Here is a 16053-nt window from a genome sequence, read left to right on the forward strand (position 1 = left end):
GTTGCTTCTATGAAGGCCATAATAGACGACATCACCAAACAGCTCCATAGTCACATACACAGCAAAGGAGAGATGTTGTTTACACCTAGTGATGTCAGTGGTATTGAGTGACATCACAGCACAGTGCTAAGGCTCCTGGGCCTGGACACAGCAGCGGCTGCAATATCTCAACGGAGAATACGTTTATATATATGTGTGTGTGTGCGCGTATATATATATATATATATATATATATATATATATATATATATTTCTCCGCCGAAATCACTTTTAAACCCATTTCCACCTTTTTTTCCCTTCTCTTCCTCTTACTTTTTTTTCACGTTTTTTTACGTTTTTCTCCTTTTCGCCTCTTTTCTGGGCGTATTATTCTTCTTTTTCTTCTTTTTTTTCGTCTAATGCATACCCCATCAGTGCAGCAATGCTTATTCAATACCGCCAGCAGATGGAGACACTGGGGGATAATTTTCTAAGGATTTATACTGATTTTTCCTGTCTGAATTTGTCGCACAGAAAGTTGCAGGCCAAATATGTGTGACATTTCTGCGACTTTAGCTTCTAGAGCATTTTTACAACATTATACATAGGTGCTGAATACATAAAAAGCGACTGTTCAGCGACAGACAAGTCGCATCGGCTGAAAGTAGGCCAGAATGTCAGTCCATGTTGGAGCAGGTTTAGATACAGTCTAAAGCATAGATCTCAAAGTCTGTGCACAGAATTTAGCAAGGGCCTCGCACCTTCTGATGCATCAGGTAGGTGCACAATAGCATAGCCTAACCCTCTGTACTTTGGTCTATATTGATGCGGGACATAGACAGCCAGCTGATGACCAATCCATTAGTGCAATGGATGGCTGGAAGCATTTGTCTTTGCCTTTGCAATACCACAGAAGCAATGCATGGTCAATGTACAGCAATGACACACCTGTGTGAACAGCCAGGAGACCCCCCCCCCCCCCATGTTATGTTACATAGTTACATAGTTAGTACGGTCGAAAAAAGACATATGTCCATCAAGTTCAACCAGGGAATTAAGGGGTAGGGGTGTGGCGCGATATTGGGGAAGGGATGAGATTTTATATTTCTTCATAAGCATTAATCTTATTTTGTCAATTAGGAACATTCAGCACCCACCCGCTATCAAGGCAGCTGCCTATCATGTCATGCCCTACCTGCACAGGTGTGCTGGCTACTCAAATGATCCAATTAAGGAGGCCATTTAGTCAGCAGCAGCAGAAGTCCTGTGCCTGGACGCTCCAACAGCGGCCAGACACAAGCAGAAGCAGAAGCAGCAGCAGCACCACCTTTTGTTTTTTGGCTGCAGCAGCAGCAGCAGCAAGGCCCACAGGGCTGGCTAGCTGGCTAGCCAGCAAGCAGGTAGCAATGAAAGTAGGAATCTTTCTTTTTAACCCTGTAAGGGGGTGGTGCACTGTACCCGAAGATACTGCCATATCGGGTCAATGCATAGGGCGACGGAAGCAAGCTTCGAAATCGGCCCCCGTTCTCAAAAATCCATTTAATATATGGTCCCCAGATAGGGGACGTATCAGATATTAAACTGATAAGAACAGATACTACACTTGATCTTAGCCAAAAGGCCGAGAAGCGATAACCGTGAAAGGGGCGGGCCCAACAAGGTCCCCTTCATGGGCACTATCACTGCTTGCTGTCAGGGAGGCTGCCAGACAATTTTCCATGCACACTCTGGGCTGGGGGGCAGTCAACCACCAGTACACACAGCAGAACCTAAACCCATACCATTATTGCTAAGCAGCAAGACAGGGGCCCATTGCACTCCCACGGGGCCTTTTTAAATGCAATCCATAACCCGGATTTGCCAGGAACCCTTCTTACTCCTCCTACTTGCATGTGACACTGGGCTTAGGATCTGCATAGGAAACACACACACAAGCACACACCTACCTTTGTTGCCTGCAGATGCCTCCTTGGCTGTCCCCAAACGGTATCAAACCAACACCCACGGGAAGCTGTAAGCATAGAGGACATGCCTGCACCCCATTGGACTTACCTGTGTGGGTTAAACCCGGGTTATTTGACAACCTATGGCGGTGATGGTTCTGCTCAGGCAGAGCAGTGCTGATGCTCCTCATAAAGCTGTCGCTGCTGTGAAGGTTCTAGGTGACATCACAAATCCCTATGGTTACATACACAACAAAGCTGGGTTGTTGTTGTTTACACTCTGCAAGGCCTGTGGAAGTGAGTGACATCATAGCACTGTAGTTCTGAGGGTTCTAGATGGATGCAACAATCTCCTGTTGCTTCTATGAAGGCCATAATAGACGACATCACCAAACAGCTCCATAGTCACATACACAGCAAAGGAGAGATGTTGTTTACACCTAGTGATGTCAGTGGTATTGAGTGACATCACAGCACAGTGCTAAGGCTCCTGGGCCTGGACACAGCAGCGGCTGCAATATCTCAACGGAGAATACGTTTATATATATGTGTGTGTGTGCGCGTATATATATATATATATATATATATATATATATATATATATATTTCTCCGCCGAAATCACTTTTAAACCCATTTCCACCTTTTTTTCCCTTCTCTTCCTCTTACTTTTTTTTCACGTTTTTTTACGTTTTTCTCCTTTTCGCCTCTTTTCTGGGCGTATTATTCTTCTTTTTCTTCTTTTTTTTCGTCTAATGCATACCCCATCAGTGCAGCAATGCTTATTCAATACCGCCAGCAGATGGAGACACTGGGGGATAATTTTCTAAGGATTTATACTGATTTTTCCTGTCTGAATTTGTCGCACAGAAAGTTGCAGGCCAAATATGTGTGACATTTCTGCGACTTTAGCTTCTAGAGCATTTTTACAACATTATACATAGGTGCTGAATACATAAAAAGCGACTGTTCAGCGACAGACAAGTCGCATCGGCTGAAAGTAGGCCAGAATGTCAGTCCATGTTGGAGCAGGTTTAGATACAGTCTAAAGCATAGATCTCAAAGTCTGTGCACAGAATTTAGCAAGGGCCTCGCACCTTCTGATGCATCAGGTAGGTGCACAATAGCATAGCCTAACCCTCTGTACTTTGGTCTATATTGATGCGGGACATAGACAGCCAGCTGATGACCAATCCATTAGTGCAATGGATGGCTGGAAGCATTTGTCTTTGCCTTTGCAATACCACAGAAGCAATGCATGGTCAATGTACAGCAATGACACACCTGTGTGAACAGCCAGGAGACCCCCCCCCCCATGTTATGTTACATAGTTACATAGTTAGTACGGTCGAAAAAAGACATATGTCCATCAAGTTCAACCAGGGAATTAAGGGGTAGGGGTGTGGCGCGATATTGGGGAAGGGATGAGATTTTATATTTCTTCATAAGCATTAATCTTATTTTGTCAATTAGGAACATTCAGCACCCACCCGCTATCAAGGCAGCTGCCTATCATGTCATGCCCTACCTGCACAGGTGTGCTGGCTACTCAAATGATCCAATTAAGGAGGCCATTTAGTCAGCAGCAGCAGAAGTCCTGTGCCTGGACGCTCCAACAGCGGCCAGACACAAGCAGAAGCAGAAGCAGCAGCAGCACCACCTTTTGTTTTTTGGCTGCAGCAGCAGCAGCAGCAAGGCCCACAGGGCTGGCTAGCTGGCTAGCCAGCAAGCAGGTAGCAATGAAAGTAGGAATCTTTCTTTTTAACCCTGTAAGGGGGTGGTGCACTGTACCCGAAGATACTGCCATATCGGGTCAATGCATAGGGCGACGGAAGCAAGCTTCGAAATCGGCCCCCGTTCTCAAAAATCCATTTAATATATGGTCCCCAGATAGGGGACGTATCAGATATTAAACTGATAAGAACAGATACTACACTTGATCTTAGCCAAAAGGCCGAGAAGCGATAACCGTGAAAGGGGCGGGCCCAACAAGGTCCCCTTCATGGGCACTATCACTGCTTGCTGTCAGGGAGGCTGCCAGACAATTTTCCATGCACACTCTGGGCTGGGGGGCAGTCAACCACCAGTACACACAGCAGAACCTAAACCCATACCATTATTGCTAAGCAGCAAGACAGGGGCCCATTGCACTCCCACGGGGCCTTTTTAAATGCAATCCATAACCCGGATTTGCCAGGAACCCTTCTTACTCCTCCTACTTGCATGTGACACTGGGCTTAGGATCTGCATAGGAAACACACACACAAGCACACACCTACCTTTGTTGCCTGCAGATGCCTCCTTGGCTGTCCCCAAACGGTATCAAACCAACACCCACGGGAAGCTGTAAGCATAGAGGACATGCCTGCACCCCATTGGACTTACCTGTGTGGGTTAAACCCGGGTTATTTGACAACCTATGGCGGTGATGGTTCTGCTCAGGCAGAGCAGTGCTGATGCTCCTCATAAAGCTGTCGCTGCTGTGAAGGTTCTAGGTGACATCACAAATCCCTATGGTTACATACACAACAAAGCTGGGTTGTTGTTGTTTACACTCTGCAAGGCCTGTGGAAGTGAGTGACATCATAGCACTGTAGTTCTGAGGGTTCTAGATGGATGCAACAATCTCCTGTTGCTTCTATGAAGGCCATAATAGACGACATCACCAAACAGCTCCATAGTCACATACACAGCAAAGGAGAGATGTTGTTTACACCTAGTGATGTCAGTGGTATTGAGTGACATCACAGCACAGTGCTAAGGCTCCTGGGCCTGGACACAGCAGCGGCTGCAATATCTCAACGGAGAATACGTTTATATATATGTGTGTGTGTGCGCGTATATATATATATATATATATATATATATATATATATATATATATATATATATTTCTCCGCCGAAATCACTTTTAAACCCATTTCCACCTTTTTTTCCCTTCTCTTCCTCTTACTTTTTTTTCACGTTTTTTTACGTTTTTCTCCTTTTCGCCTCTTTTCTGGGCGTATTATTCTTCTTTTTCTTCTTTTTTTTCGTCTAATGCATACCCCATCAGTGCAGCAATGCTTATTCAATACCGCCAGCAGATGGAGACACTGGGGGATAATTTTCTAAGGATTTATACTGATTTTTCCTGTCTGAATTTGTCGCACAGAAAGTTGCAGGCCAAATATGTGTGACATTTCTGCGACTTTAGCTTCTAGAGCATTTTTACAACATTATACATAGGTGCTGAATACATAAAAAGCGACTGTTCAGCGACAGACAAGTCGCATCGGCTGAAAGTAGGCCAGAATGTCAGTCCATGTTGGAGCAGGTTTAGATACAGTCTAAAGCATAGATCTCAAAGTCTGTGCACAGAATTTAGCAAGGGCCTCGCACCTTCTGATGCATCAGGTAGGTGCACAATAGCATAGCCTAACCCTCTGTACTTTGGTCTATATTGATGCGGGACATAGACAGCCAGCTGATGACCAATCCATTAGTGCAATGGATGGCTGGAAGCATTTGTCTTTGCCTTTGCAATACCACAGAAGCAATGCATGGTCAATGTACAGCAATGACACACCTGTGTGAACAGCCAGGAGACCCCCCCCCCCATGTTATGTTACATAGTTACATAGTTAGTACGGTCGAAAAAAGACATATGTCCATCAAGTTCAACCAGGGAATTAAGGGGTAGGGGTGTGGCGCGATATTGGGGAAGGGATGAGATTTTATATTTCTTCATAAGCATTAATCTTATTTTGTCAATTAGGAACATTCAGCACCCACCCGCTATCAAGGCAGCTGCCTATCATGTCATGCCCTACCTGCACAGGTGTGCTGGCTACTCAAATGATCCAATTAAGGAGGCCATTTAGTCAGCAGCAGCAGAAGTCCTGTGCCTGGACGCTCCAACAGCGGCCAGACACAAGCAGAAGCAGAAGCAGCAGCAGCACCACCTTTTGTTTTTTGGCTGCAGCAGCAGCAGCAGCAAGGCCCACAGGGCTGGCTAGCTGGCTAGCCAGCAAGCAGGTAGCAATGAAAGTAGGAATCTTTCTTTTTAACCCTGTAAGGGGGTGGTGCACTGTACCCGAAGATACTGCCATATCGGGTCAATGCATAGGGCGACGGAAGCAAGCTTCGAAATCGGCCCCCGTTCTCAAAAATCCATTTAATATATGGTCCCCAGATAGGGGACGTATCAGATATTAAACTGATAAGAACAGATACTACACTTTATCTTAGCCAAAAGGCCGAGAAGCGATAACCGTGAAAGGGGCGGGCCCAACAAGGTCCCCTTCATGGGCACTATCACTGCTTGCTGTCAGGGAGGCTGCCAGACAATTTTCCATGCACACTCTGGGCTGGGGGGCAGTCAACCACCAGTACACACAGCAGAACCTAAACCCATACCATTATTGCTAAGCAGCAAGACAGGGGCCCATTGCACTCCCACGGGGCCTTTTTAAATGCAATCCATAACCCGGATTTGCCAGGAACCCTTCTTACTCCTCCTACTTGCATGTGACACTGGGCTTAGGATCTGCATAGGAAACACACACACAAGCACACACCTACCTTTGTTGCCTGCAGATGCCTCCTTGGCTGTCCCCAAACGGTATCAAACCAACACCCACGGGAAGCTGTAAGCATAGAGGACATGCCTGCACCCCATTGGACTTACCTGTGTGGGTTAAACCCGGGTTATTTGACAACCTATGGCGGTGATGGTTCTGCTCAGGCAGAGCAGTGCTGATGCTCCTCATAAAGCTGTCGCTGCTGTGAAGGTTCTAGGTGACATCACAAATCCCTATGGTTACATACACAACAAAGCTGGGTTGTTGTTGTTTACACTCTGCAAGGCCTGTGGAAGTGAGTGACATCATAGCACTGTAGTTCTGAGGGTTCTAGATGGATGCAACAATCTCCTGTTGCTTCTATGAAGGCCATAATAGACGACATCACCAAACAGCTCCATAGTCACATACACAGCAAAGGAGAGATGTTGTTTACACCTAGTGATGTCAGTGGTATTGAGTGACATCACAGCACAGTGCTAAGGCTCCTGGGCCTGGACACAGCAGCGGCTGCAATATCTCAACGGAGAATACGTTTATATATATGTGTGTGTGTGCGCGTATATATATATATATATATATATATATATATATATATATATATATATATATATATATATTTCTCCGCCGAAATCACTTTTAAACCCATTTCCACCTTTTTTTCCCTTCTCTTCCTCTTACTTTTTTTTCACGTTTTTTTACGTTTTTCTCCTTTTCGCCTCTTTTCTGGGCGTATTATTCTTCTTTTTCTTCTTTTTTTTCGTCTAATGCATACCCCATCAGTGCAGCAATGCTTATTCAATACCGCCAGCAGATGGAGACACTGGGGGATAATTTTCTAAGGATTTATACTGATTTTTCCTGTCTGAATTTGTCGCACAGAAAGTTGCAGGCCAAATATGTGTGACATTTCTGCGACTTTAGCTTCTAGAGCATTTTTACAACATTATACATAGGTGCTGAATACATAAAAAGCGACTGTTCAGCGACAGACAAGTCGCATCGGCTGAAAGTAGGCCAGAATGTCAGTCCATGTTGGAGCAGGTTTAGATACAGTCTAAAGCATAGATCTCAAAGTCTGTGCACAGAATTTAGCAAGGGCCTCGCACCTTCTGATGCATCAGGTAGGTGCACAATAGCATAGCCTAACCCTCTGTACTTTGGTCTATATTGATGCGGGACATAGACAGCCAGCTGATGACCAATCCATTAGTGCAATGGATGGCTGGAAGCATTTGTCTTTGCCTTTGCAATACCACAGAAGCAATGCATGGTCAATGTACAGCAATGACACACCTGTGTGAACAGCCAGGAGACCCCCCCCCCCATGTTATGTTACATAGTTACATAGTTAGTACGGTCGAAAAAAGACATATGTCCATCAAGTTCAACCAGGGAATTAAGGGGTAGGGGTGTGGCGCGATATTGGGGAAGGGATGAGATTTTATATTTCTTCATAAGCATTAATCTTATTTTGTCAATTAGGAACATTCAGCACCCACCCGCTATCAAGGCAGCTGCCTATCATGTCATGCCCTACCTGCACAGGTGTGCTGGCTACTCAAATGATCCAATTAAGGAGGCCATTTAGTCAGCAGCAGCAGAAGTCCTGTGCCTGGACGCTCCAACAGCGGCCAGACACAAGCAGAAGCAGAAGCAGCAGCAGCACCACCTTTTGTTTTTTGGCTGCAGCAGCAGCAGCAGCAAGGCCCACAGGGCTGGCTAGCTAGCAAGCAGGTAGCAATGAAAGTAGGAATCTTTCTTTTTAACCCTGTAAGGGGGTGGTGCACTGTACCCGAAGATACTGCCATATCGGGTCAATGCATAGGGCGACGGAAGCAAGCTTCGAAATCGGCCCCCGTTCTCAAAAATCCATTTAATATATGGTCCCCAGATAGGGGACGTATCAGATATTAAACTGATAAGAACAGATTTTTTTTTTTTTTTTTTTTTTTTTTTATCTAAAGCCGAGGAACGTGCTTTCGATTCACCCAAAGTGCAAGAAAAAGTGCAAACGTGTTACACTAAAAAAACGTGCACAAAGGATGCGGTCTATCGCAAGCCCTTCTCCGATAGGAGAGAGGCCCCCCAACAAACCTTACCCTTCGCCTCCGGACCAAAAGGTACCTGCGAGGTTCCAGGTTCGATGTCCCTTTTCGCCGAAGCTACTAGGGGACCACAAATGCTCCCGGCATCCCCCTTGGCGTTAGCCAAGGTATCTGCCCGCAGAGCCGATTACGGTAGGTACCCTGCCAAAGCAGGAGTACCCGGGGTGTTTGCAGGGAGGTGCGGAACCTAATGGCCACACACACCTCCCCTAGACCGCCAGGAGGGACACCCAGAAGGGCTACCGCATCCTGACAAATCCTGTGAACACACAACACGCAAAAAGTGACACAGTGAGACAAAAAAGAAATAAATAAGTGAATGTGTGCAGATATACTGCCCGGACATCCGGCCGGATCTATAAAAATTTCTCTGATCCTAGCCAGAAGGCCGGGAATCAAGAGGTGAGTGCCACAAGGTGAAGAGATTATGGTGCCCGTGCTTCAACCCAGTGAGTCTATTCTCCCAGTGAGTTTCGGCACCTCAGGGTCACCACTCCCCGAGGCACAAAAGTACCTCGGCTCTAGACCCTCTCAGCCTCATGGCGAGACCCGGAGGGAACAGGTCACATCGGGGCAGCCGTCGAGCTGATTCCTCAGAACCAGCCCCGGAAAGCCCTGGTACACCTGCATCCTCCATGCAGCACCCATCCCCACCAGCATGAAAACTGATAAGAACAGATACTACACTTGATCTTAGCCAAAAGGCCGAGAAGCGATAACCGTGAAAGGGGCGGGCCCAACAAGGTCCCCTTCATGGGCACTATCACTGCTTGCTGTCAGGGAGGCTGCCAGACAATTTTCCATGCACACTCTGGGCTGGGGGGCAGTCAACCACCAGTACACACAGCAGAACCTAAACCCATACCATTATTGCTAAGCAGCAAGACAGGGGCCCATTGCACTCCCACGGGGCCTTTTTAAATGCAATCCATAACCCGGATTTGCCAGGAACCCTTCTTACTCCTCCTACTTGCATGTGACACTGGGCTTAGGATCTGCATAGGAAACACACACACAAGCACACACCTACCTTTGTTGCCTGCAGATGCCTCCTTGGCTGTCCCCAAACGGTATCAAACCAACACCCACGGGAAGCTGTAAGCATAGAGGACATGCCTGCACCCCATTGGACTTACCTGTGTGGGTTAAACCCGGGTTATTTGACAACCTATGGCGGTGATGGTTCTGCTCAGGCAGAGCAGTGCTGATGCTCCTCATAAAGCTGTCGCTGCTGTGAAGGTTCTAGGTGACATCACAAATCCCTATGGTTACATACACAACAAAGCTGGGTTGTTGTTGTTTACACTCTGCAAGGCCTGTGGAAGTGAGTGACATCATAGCACTGTAGTTCTGAGGGTTCTAGATGGATGCAACAATCTCCTGTTGCTTCTATGAAGGCCATAATAGACGACATCACCAAACAGCTCCATAGTCACATACACAGCAAAGGAGAGATGTTGTTTACACCTAGTGATGTCAGTGGTATTGAGTGACATCACAGCACAGTGCTAAGGCTCCTGGGCCTGGACACAGCAGCGGCTGCAATATCTCAACGGAGAATACGTTTATATATATGTGTGTGTGTGCGCGTATATATATATATATATATATATATATATATATATATATATATATATTTCTCCGCCGAAATCACTTTTAAACCCATTTCCACCTTTTTTTCCCTTCTCTTCCTCTTACTTTTTTTTCACGTTTTTTTACGTTTTTCTCCTTTTCGCCTCTTTTCTGGGCGTATTATTCTTCTTTTTCTTCTTTTTTTTCGTCTAATGCATACCCCATCAGTGCAGCAATGCTTATTCAATACCGCCAGCAGATGGAGACACTGGGGGATAATTTTCTAAGGATTTATACTGATTTTTCCTGTCTGAATTTGTCGCACAGAAAGTTGCAGGCCAAATATGTGTGACATTTCTGCGACTTTAGCTTCTAGAGCATTTTTACAACATTATACATAGGTGCTGAATACATAAAAAGCGACTGTTCAGCGACAGACAAGTCGCATCGGCTGAAAGTAGGCCAGAATGTCAGTCCATGTTGGAGCAGGTTTAGATACAGTCTAAAGCATAGATCTCAAAGTCTGTGCACAGAATTTAGCAAGGGCCTCGCACCTTCTGATGCATCAGGTAGGTGCACAATAGCATAGCCTAACCCTCTGTACTTTGGTCTATATTGATGCGGGACATAGACAGCCAGCTGATGACCAATCCATTAGTGCAATGGATGGCTGGAAGCATTTGTCTTTGCCTTTGCAATACCACAGAAGCAATGCATGGTCAATGTACAGCAATGACACACCTGTGTGAACAGCCAGGAGACCCCCCCCCCCCCATGTTATGTTACATAGTTACATAGTTAGTACGGTCGAAAAAAGACATATGTCCATCAAGTTCAACCAGGGAATTAAGGGGTAGGGGTGTGGCGCGATATTGGGGAAGGGATGAGATTTTATATTTCTTCATAAGCATTAATCTTATTTTGTCAATTAGGAACATTCAGCACCCACCCGCTATCAAGGCAGCTGCCTATCATGTCATGCCCTACCTGCACAGGTGTGCTGGCTACTCAAATGATCCAATTAAGGAGGCCATTTAGTCAGCAGCAGCAGAAGTCCTGTGCCTGGACGCTCCAACAGCGGCCAGACACAAGCAGAAGCAGAAGCAGCAGCAGCACCACCTTTTGTTTTTTGGCTGCAGCAGCAGCAGCAGCAAGGCCCACAGGGCTGGCTAGCTGGCTAGCCAGCAAGCAGGTAGCAATGAAAGTAGGAATCTTTCTTTTTAACCCTGTAAGGGGGTGGTGCACTGTACCCGAAGATACTGCCATATCGGGTCAATGCATAGGGCGACGGAAGCAAGCTTCGAAATCGGCCCCCGTTCTCAAAAATCCATTTAATATATGGTCCCCAGATAGGGGACGTATCAGATATTAAACTGATAAGAACAGATTTTTTTTTTTTTTTTTTTTTTTTTTTTTTTTTTTTTTTTACATTTTTATTGAAAAAACTCAAAAACTTAAATACATCACAAAAAATGTTTACAATACATCAAATACTGTTTTCCATAAATGTAAATTCCACATAGCTAATGCTTTTTTCTGCCCATATCTCTTTTTATCAATTAAATAGTACAAGTAAACTTCACTGTATATCATCTTCAAACATTCTTTTTCACAAATAAAATCTCTTTTGAAGACAAGGATATTACGAACTTTCCATAATACATTTTTTGTACAGTTGATAAAAATCCACAAAATTCTCTCTTTTTCTTTCATAACTCCATCACTTTTGCCATATAAAACAACTTCATGATTTAAAACTTTTAGACCTGTTAGGAATTTCAATAAAGAACCAATTAGTCTAAAAACCTTTTGTGCAAAATAACAATTCCAGAAAAGGTGCAAAACAGTTTCATCTATATTGCAATTATCCCGGGGACAGACACATACAGCATTTAGACCTCTTCTATATTGGAAAAATCTTACCGGAAGACACTCATGGATAATCATCCATGCTAAATCCTTGTGCTCATTAAAAAGATATGGCTCGTTTACCTTTTTCCATATTTGTACACACCTATTATAAGAAAAATTAGAGACCATACATATTTCTTCTTGCAAATTTAACTGTACTTCTATCTTGCGAGCATCCCTCAAGGTTAACAAGTCAAAGTCTTTAAGGTTATACATACGTATAATTTTTTCTAAGATGGCATAATGTTTAGGCGGAGTTAAAAGTACAGGAGAAGATAATGATAAAAACACCCATTCTCTTTTTCTAAAAATATGTCCCGCAGAGTACTTTAAAAAACAGGACCATACACTTTTCATAAAAAGTCCCCTAAAACACCAACTAAAAAACCTTAAGTATAAAAATTTTCTAATACAGGGAACCTGTTTTCCTCCATTTTTTTGTGACTTATACATAGTATCTCTTTTTAATTTTTCTGCTTTAGAACTCCATAGAAACTCAAAGAGAATCCTCTGAAGTTGCCTAGACATAAGTTCATTAGGAGGATAAATCATATTTAAATAGAGCATAATGGGTATTAGCATAGCCTTAATCACCAAAATTTTACCTTCTAAGGATAATTTCCTTAGGGACCAAAAGTCTACCTTTTTCTTTACCTTTTCTTTTACCATTAGCCAACTTTCCTCACCATTGTTATTTTTATCAAAGATGACTCCAAGGATTTTTATTTTTTCTGACTGTAATTTTAGGTTTGGTATTTGCACGTTTTCCCATTTACCTATATAAAAACAGTCACATTTAGATAAATTAAGTTTAAAAGCAGAAGCTTTACAAAAGAAATCAGTAACATCAACAACTCTTTGTAAAGAGAAGGCACTTTCACAAAAAACATTAATATCATCCATATAGCCACACACTTTAAGGGTGGCATTATTACCTCCAGGAACTGGCACTCCTTTTATTATTTTATCATTCCTTATTAAGTTTAACAGAGGTTCTATTGCACATATAAACAGTATAGGAGACAGAGGGCAGCCTTGCTTTACCCCTGATGATAAATTAATAAAATCTGTAAGGAAACCATTTATTAAAATCCTGCTAAAAGAACCTTTATATAAGAGAGCAATTTGCTTAATAAATATGTTAGGAAAACCCATGCGTTGTAAAACCATCCATAAAAAACAATGTGATACTCTATCGAACGCTTTATGAAAATCTAGAGATAGAATGGCTAGATTTTGATTCCGCTCTTGCTGATACCATATGACGTCCCTAATAGCATTTAAAGGTTCAGCTACACTCCTTCCTGGGACACCACATACCTGATCCACATGGATGACCTTGTACAAAAACGGCTTCATTCTGTTAACAAAAATTTTTGACATAATCTTATAATCAACATTAAGAAGCGTAATTGGTCTCCAATTTTCTAAGCTGTTCCTATCCCCCTTTTTGGGGATCAGAGACACTATACCACTCCTCCAAGATAAAGGTAGAACATCAGAATTAAAAGCCTCCTTAAAAATATTAAGCAAATCATCTTTAAAAATTTCCCAAAAGGTTTTATAAAACTCTACAGGAAGTCCATCAGAACCTGGTGTTTTACCTGTGGATAAACTTTTAGCAGCAATTTCTAATTCTTGGCATCTTACTTCTGTGCAAAGTGCATCTTGGTCCTCCTTACTTAAACCACAATCTAAAGTGCTTAGGAGAAAATTAGCAGCAGATATATCAATGGGTTTCTCATTAAACAGATCTTGATAAAAGGATTTAGCTTTGGATAACATTCCTACATTAGTAGTTTCATCCTCAATGTTAATCATTAACTTTTTTGTTTCCATTACCTTTTTAAAAAAGAATCTTGTACACTTTTCATCCTTCTCTTTACATTCAACTTTGGAGTTAAAAATTATTTCTTTCCCTTTGTTAGTTATAGCCTTCTGAATATCACTTTTAACACTTAAAATCAGATCGTCTACATATACACCCAGCTCTTTGAGTTGATAATAGGTTTGTAGTTTTGTGTTAAGATCTCTATACCATTTCAATTTCTCTTTTGTTTTTTTAACACCCATCTTAATAAAATACTCTTTAAATTTTACCTTGCAGAATTCCCACCATGCTAAAAGAGAATTAAAATTAGTCCTTGAGTTCTGCAATTTTTTAAAAAGATAGATAAAATTACATTTAATTTCTTCATCTTCAAGCAAAGAGACATTCAGACGCCAGACTCCTTTGGCTCTGCAAACCCCATCAAACTTACATGTAGCAGATAAAATCTTATGATCTGAAAAAAAGGTAGAAGTCAATTGCATATTCCCATAAAATGCAAATCCAGAAGCAAAAATATAATCAATCCTTGACATATAAAGGCTATTCCCCCAGGTATACCCAGGGTCATTAGGGAAAGAGGTTCTCCACAAATCTTTTAAATTAAAATCAACTATAAAATCCTTTAGTTGTTTTTCAGTCTTATCTTTCCTTTGTTCAGATCCTCCAGCCCGCTCCTCTCCTGCCATTATACAATTAAAATCACCAGCGATGATAAGCGGGGATGAACCCGGTAATTAAAACTGAATTTTCTCTAATAAATCAGATCTTTCATCCTTATCTGGAGAGGCATATACATTTAAAAGTCTCATATTCATGTCATTATAAATAATATGAACGAGCAGGGCTCTACCGGGTACAATGTCTGTGAAGGAGGTAACTTTATACTCACTGCTCTTGAACAGTATGCCAACACCAGTCACTTTCCTCTCATTATCCCCTGACCACACAGACGGGCCAAGAGTCCATTCAGATCTCAAAGATGAATAATTGATATCATAATCAATGGCACATTCCTGTAAAAATAAAATGTCTGTAGGCAAAGAAGACAAGAAAGAGAATAAAGCAGCCCTCCTCTCCGGGCTCTTCAAACTCCTCACATTGAAGGAGGAGATATTAACACTTGGTAGCTCCTGGGTCATTCATTATCCTCAGACAAAGAACCCCAATCTGCAGGTGGTGACACAAATTCCTCAATATTAACAGGGTCGGATGCTGTTATAACCTTTTGGCAGACAATCTCCACATTCCCCTCGTCCGCACTAACTCGACCACTCCTTTTGATGTTAAGGCCCTTTTCCTCTTTCCGGTCTCTGCTTTTCCTCTTTCGCCGTTCTTCTACATCCATCTCCTCTGTATCCCTTCTGGGCGGTCCAGGACCCTCAACTTCCATGAGAGGAGAACCCCTCACTTCTGTCTCAGGTCCCACGACCTTCCCCGGGGACACAATGCTTTTGGAGACATGAGCCACAGCAGGTATCACAGGAATTCCGGTAGCAGAAGACTCAGGCATCACTTTCAGGGTGTGGGTCTTAGGCACAGGCACAGCATCCATGGAGCTCTTCCTCATCGAGGGACCAGCCGACGTAGCCACAATATTGGCCCAGGAGCGTTGAGGACAATCCTTAAAAGCGTGTCCTTTCTGCTTACACACATTACACAGAATCTCATTTTGACAGTCCAAAGTGGTGTGGCCTTTTTGGCCACATCTTTTGCAAATAACCACTTCCTCTTTGCAAGATTCTTGTGTATGACCATATTCATGGCATTTCCTGCAATAATACGGCATCCCAGGGTAGAATAAATAGCCACGTTTACGCCCAATTAAAAAATTTGCAGGTGGGCGACACAGACCTCCAATTCCTCTCACATCTTCTCTGAACTTAACAGCAAACTTATGCTTTCCAGTCCAAAAGTCCATTGCATTCATTATTTTATGAGAGTATTTGACTTCCGCACAATATTGGTTTAAAAATAAGACAATGTCTCTTATATCCACGTATGGATCGTGCATAGTAACCACCAGTGGAACATCGCCATTAGAATATAGAGCAATGAAAACAAGTCCTTTCATATCCTCCTCATTGGCAAGCTCCCGAACTTTCTCAAACATATGGTCACATGCAGATGCGGAAGTCAAGGTAAGAATGAA

General features: G+C 43.2%; 4 non-coding genes and 2 pseudogenes across 4 annotated transcripts; all 6 read right to left on the bottom strand.

Moving 5' to 3' along the window:
• Positions 1 to 1421: 1421 nt before the first annotated feature.
• LOC130344348 (U2 spliceosomal RNA) lies at positions 1422 to 1612 on the bottom strand. The gene has a single exon (XR_008883297.1). It is a non-coding gene; the product is annotated as a U2 spliceosomal RNA (small nuclear RNA).
• Positions 1613 to 3695: 2083 nt separating this feature from the next.
• LOC130344349 (U2 spliceosomal RNA) lies at positions 3696 to 3886 on the bottom strand. Its single transcript, XR_008883298.1, has one exon. It is a non-coding gene; the product is annotated as a U2 spliceosomal RNA (small nuclear RNA).
• Positions 3887 to 5979: 2093 nt separating this feature from the next.
• LOC130344366 (U2 spliceosomal RNA) lies at positions 5980 to 6170 on the bottom strand. The gene has a single exon (XR_008883314.1). It is a non-coding gene; the product is annotated as a U2 spliceosomal RNA (small nuclear RNA).
• A 2091-nt stretch (positions 6171 to 8261) lies between these two features.
• On the bottom strand, positions 8262 to 8454 carry LOC130344370 (U2 spliceosomal RNA). Its single transcript, XR_008883317.1, has one exon. It is a non-coding gene; the product is annotated as a U2 spliceosomal RNA (small nuclear RNA).
• Positions 8455 to 9147: 693 nt separating this feature from the next.
• LOC130344373 (U2 spliceosomal RNA) lies at positions 9148 to 9307 on the bottom strand (annotated as a pseudogene).
• Positions 9308 to 11396: 2089 nt separating this feature from the next.
• Positions 11397 to 11611, bottom strand: LOC130344372 (U2 spliceosomal RNA; annotated as a pseudogene).
• Between the last annotated feature and the right edge of the window lie 4442 nt (positions 11612 to 16053).

This window comes from Hyla sarda, unplaced genomic scaffold, assembly GCF_029499605.1.
Source record: "Hyla sarda isolate aHylSar1 unplaced genomic scaffold, aHylSar1.hap1 scaffold_718, whole genome shotgun sequence".
In the NCBI taxonomy this organism is placed as follows: domain Eukaryota; kingdom Metazoa; phylum Chordata; class Amphibia; order Anura; family Hylidae; genus Hyla; species Hyla sarda.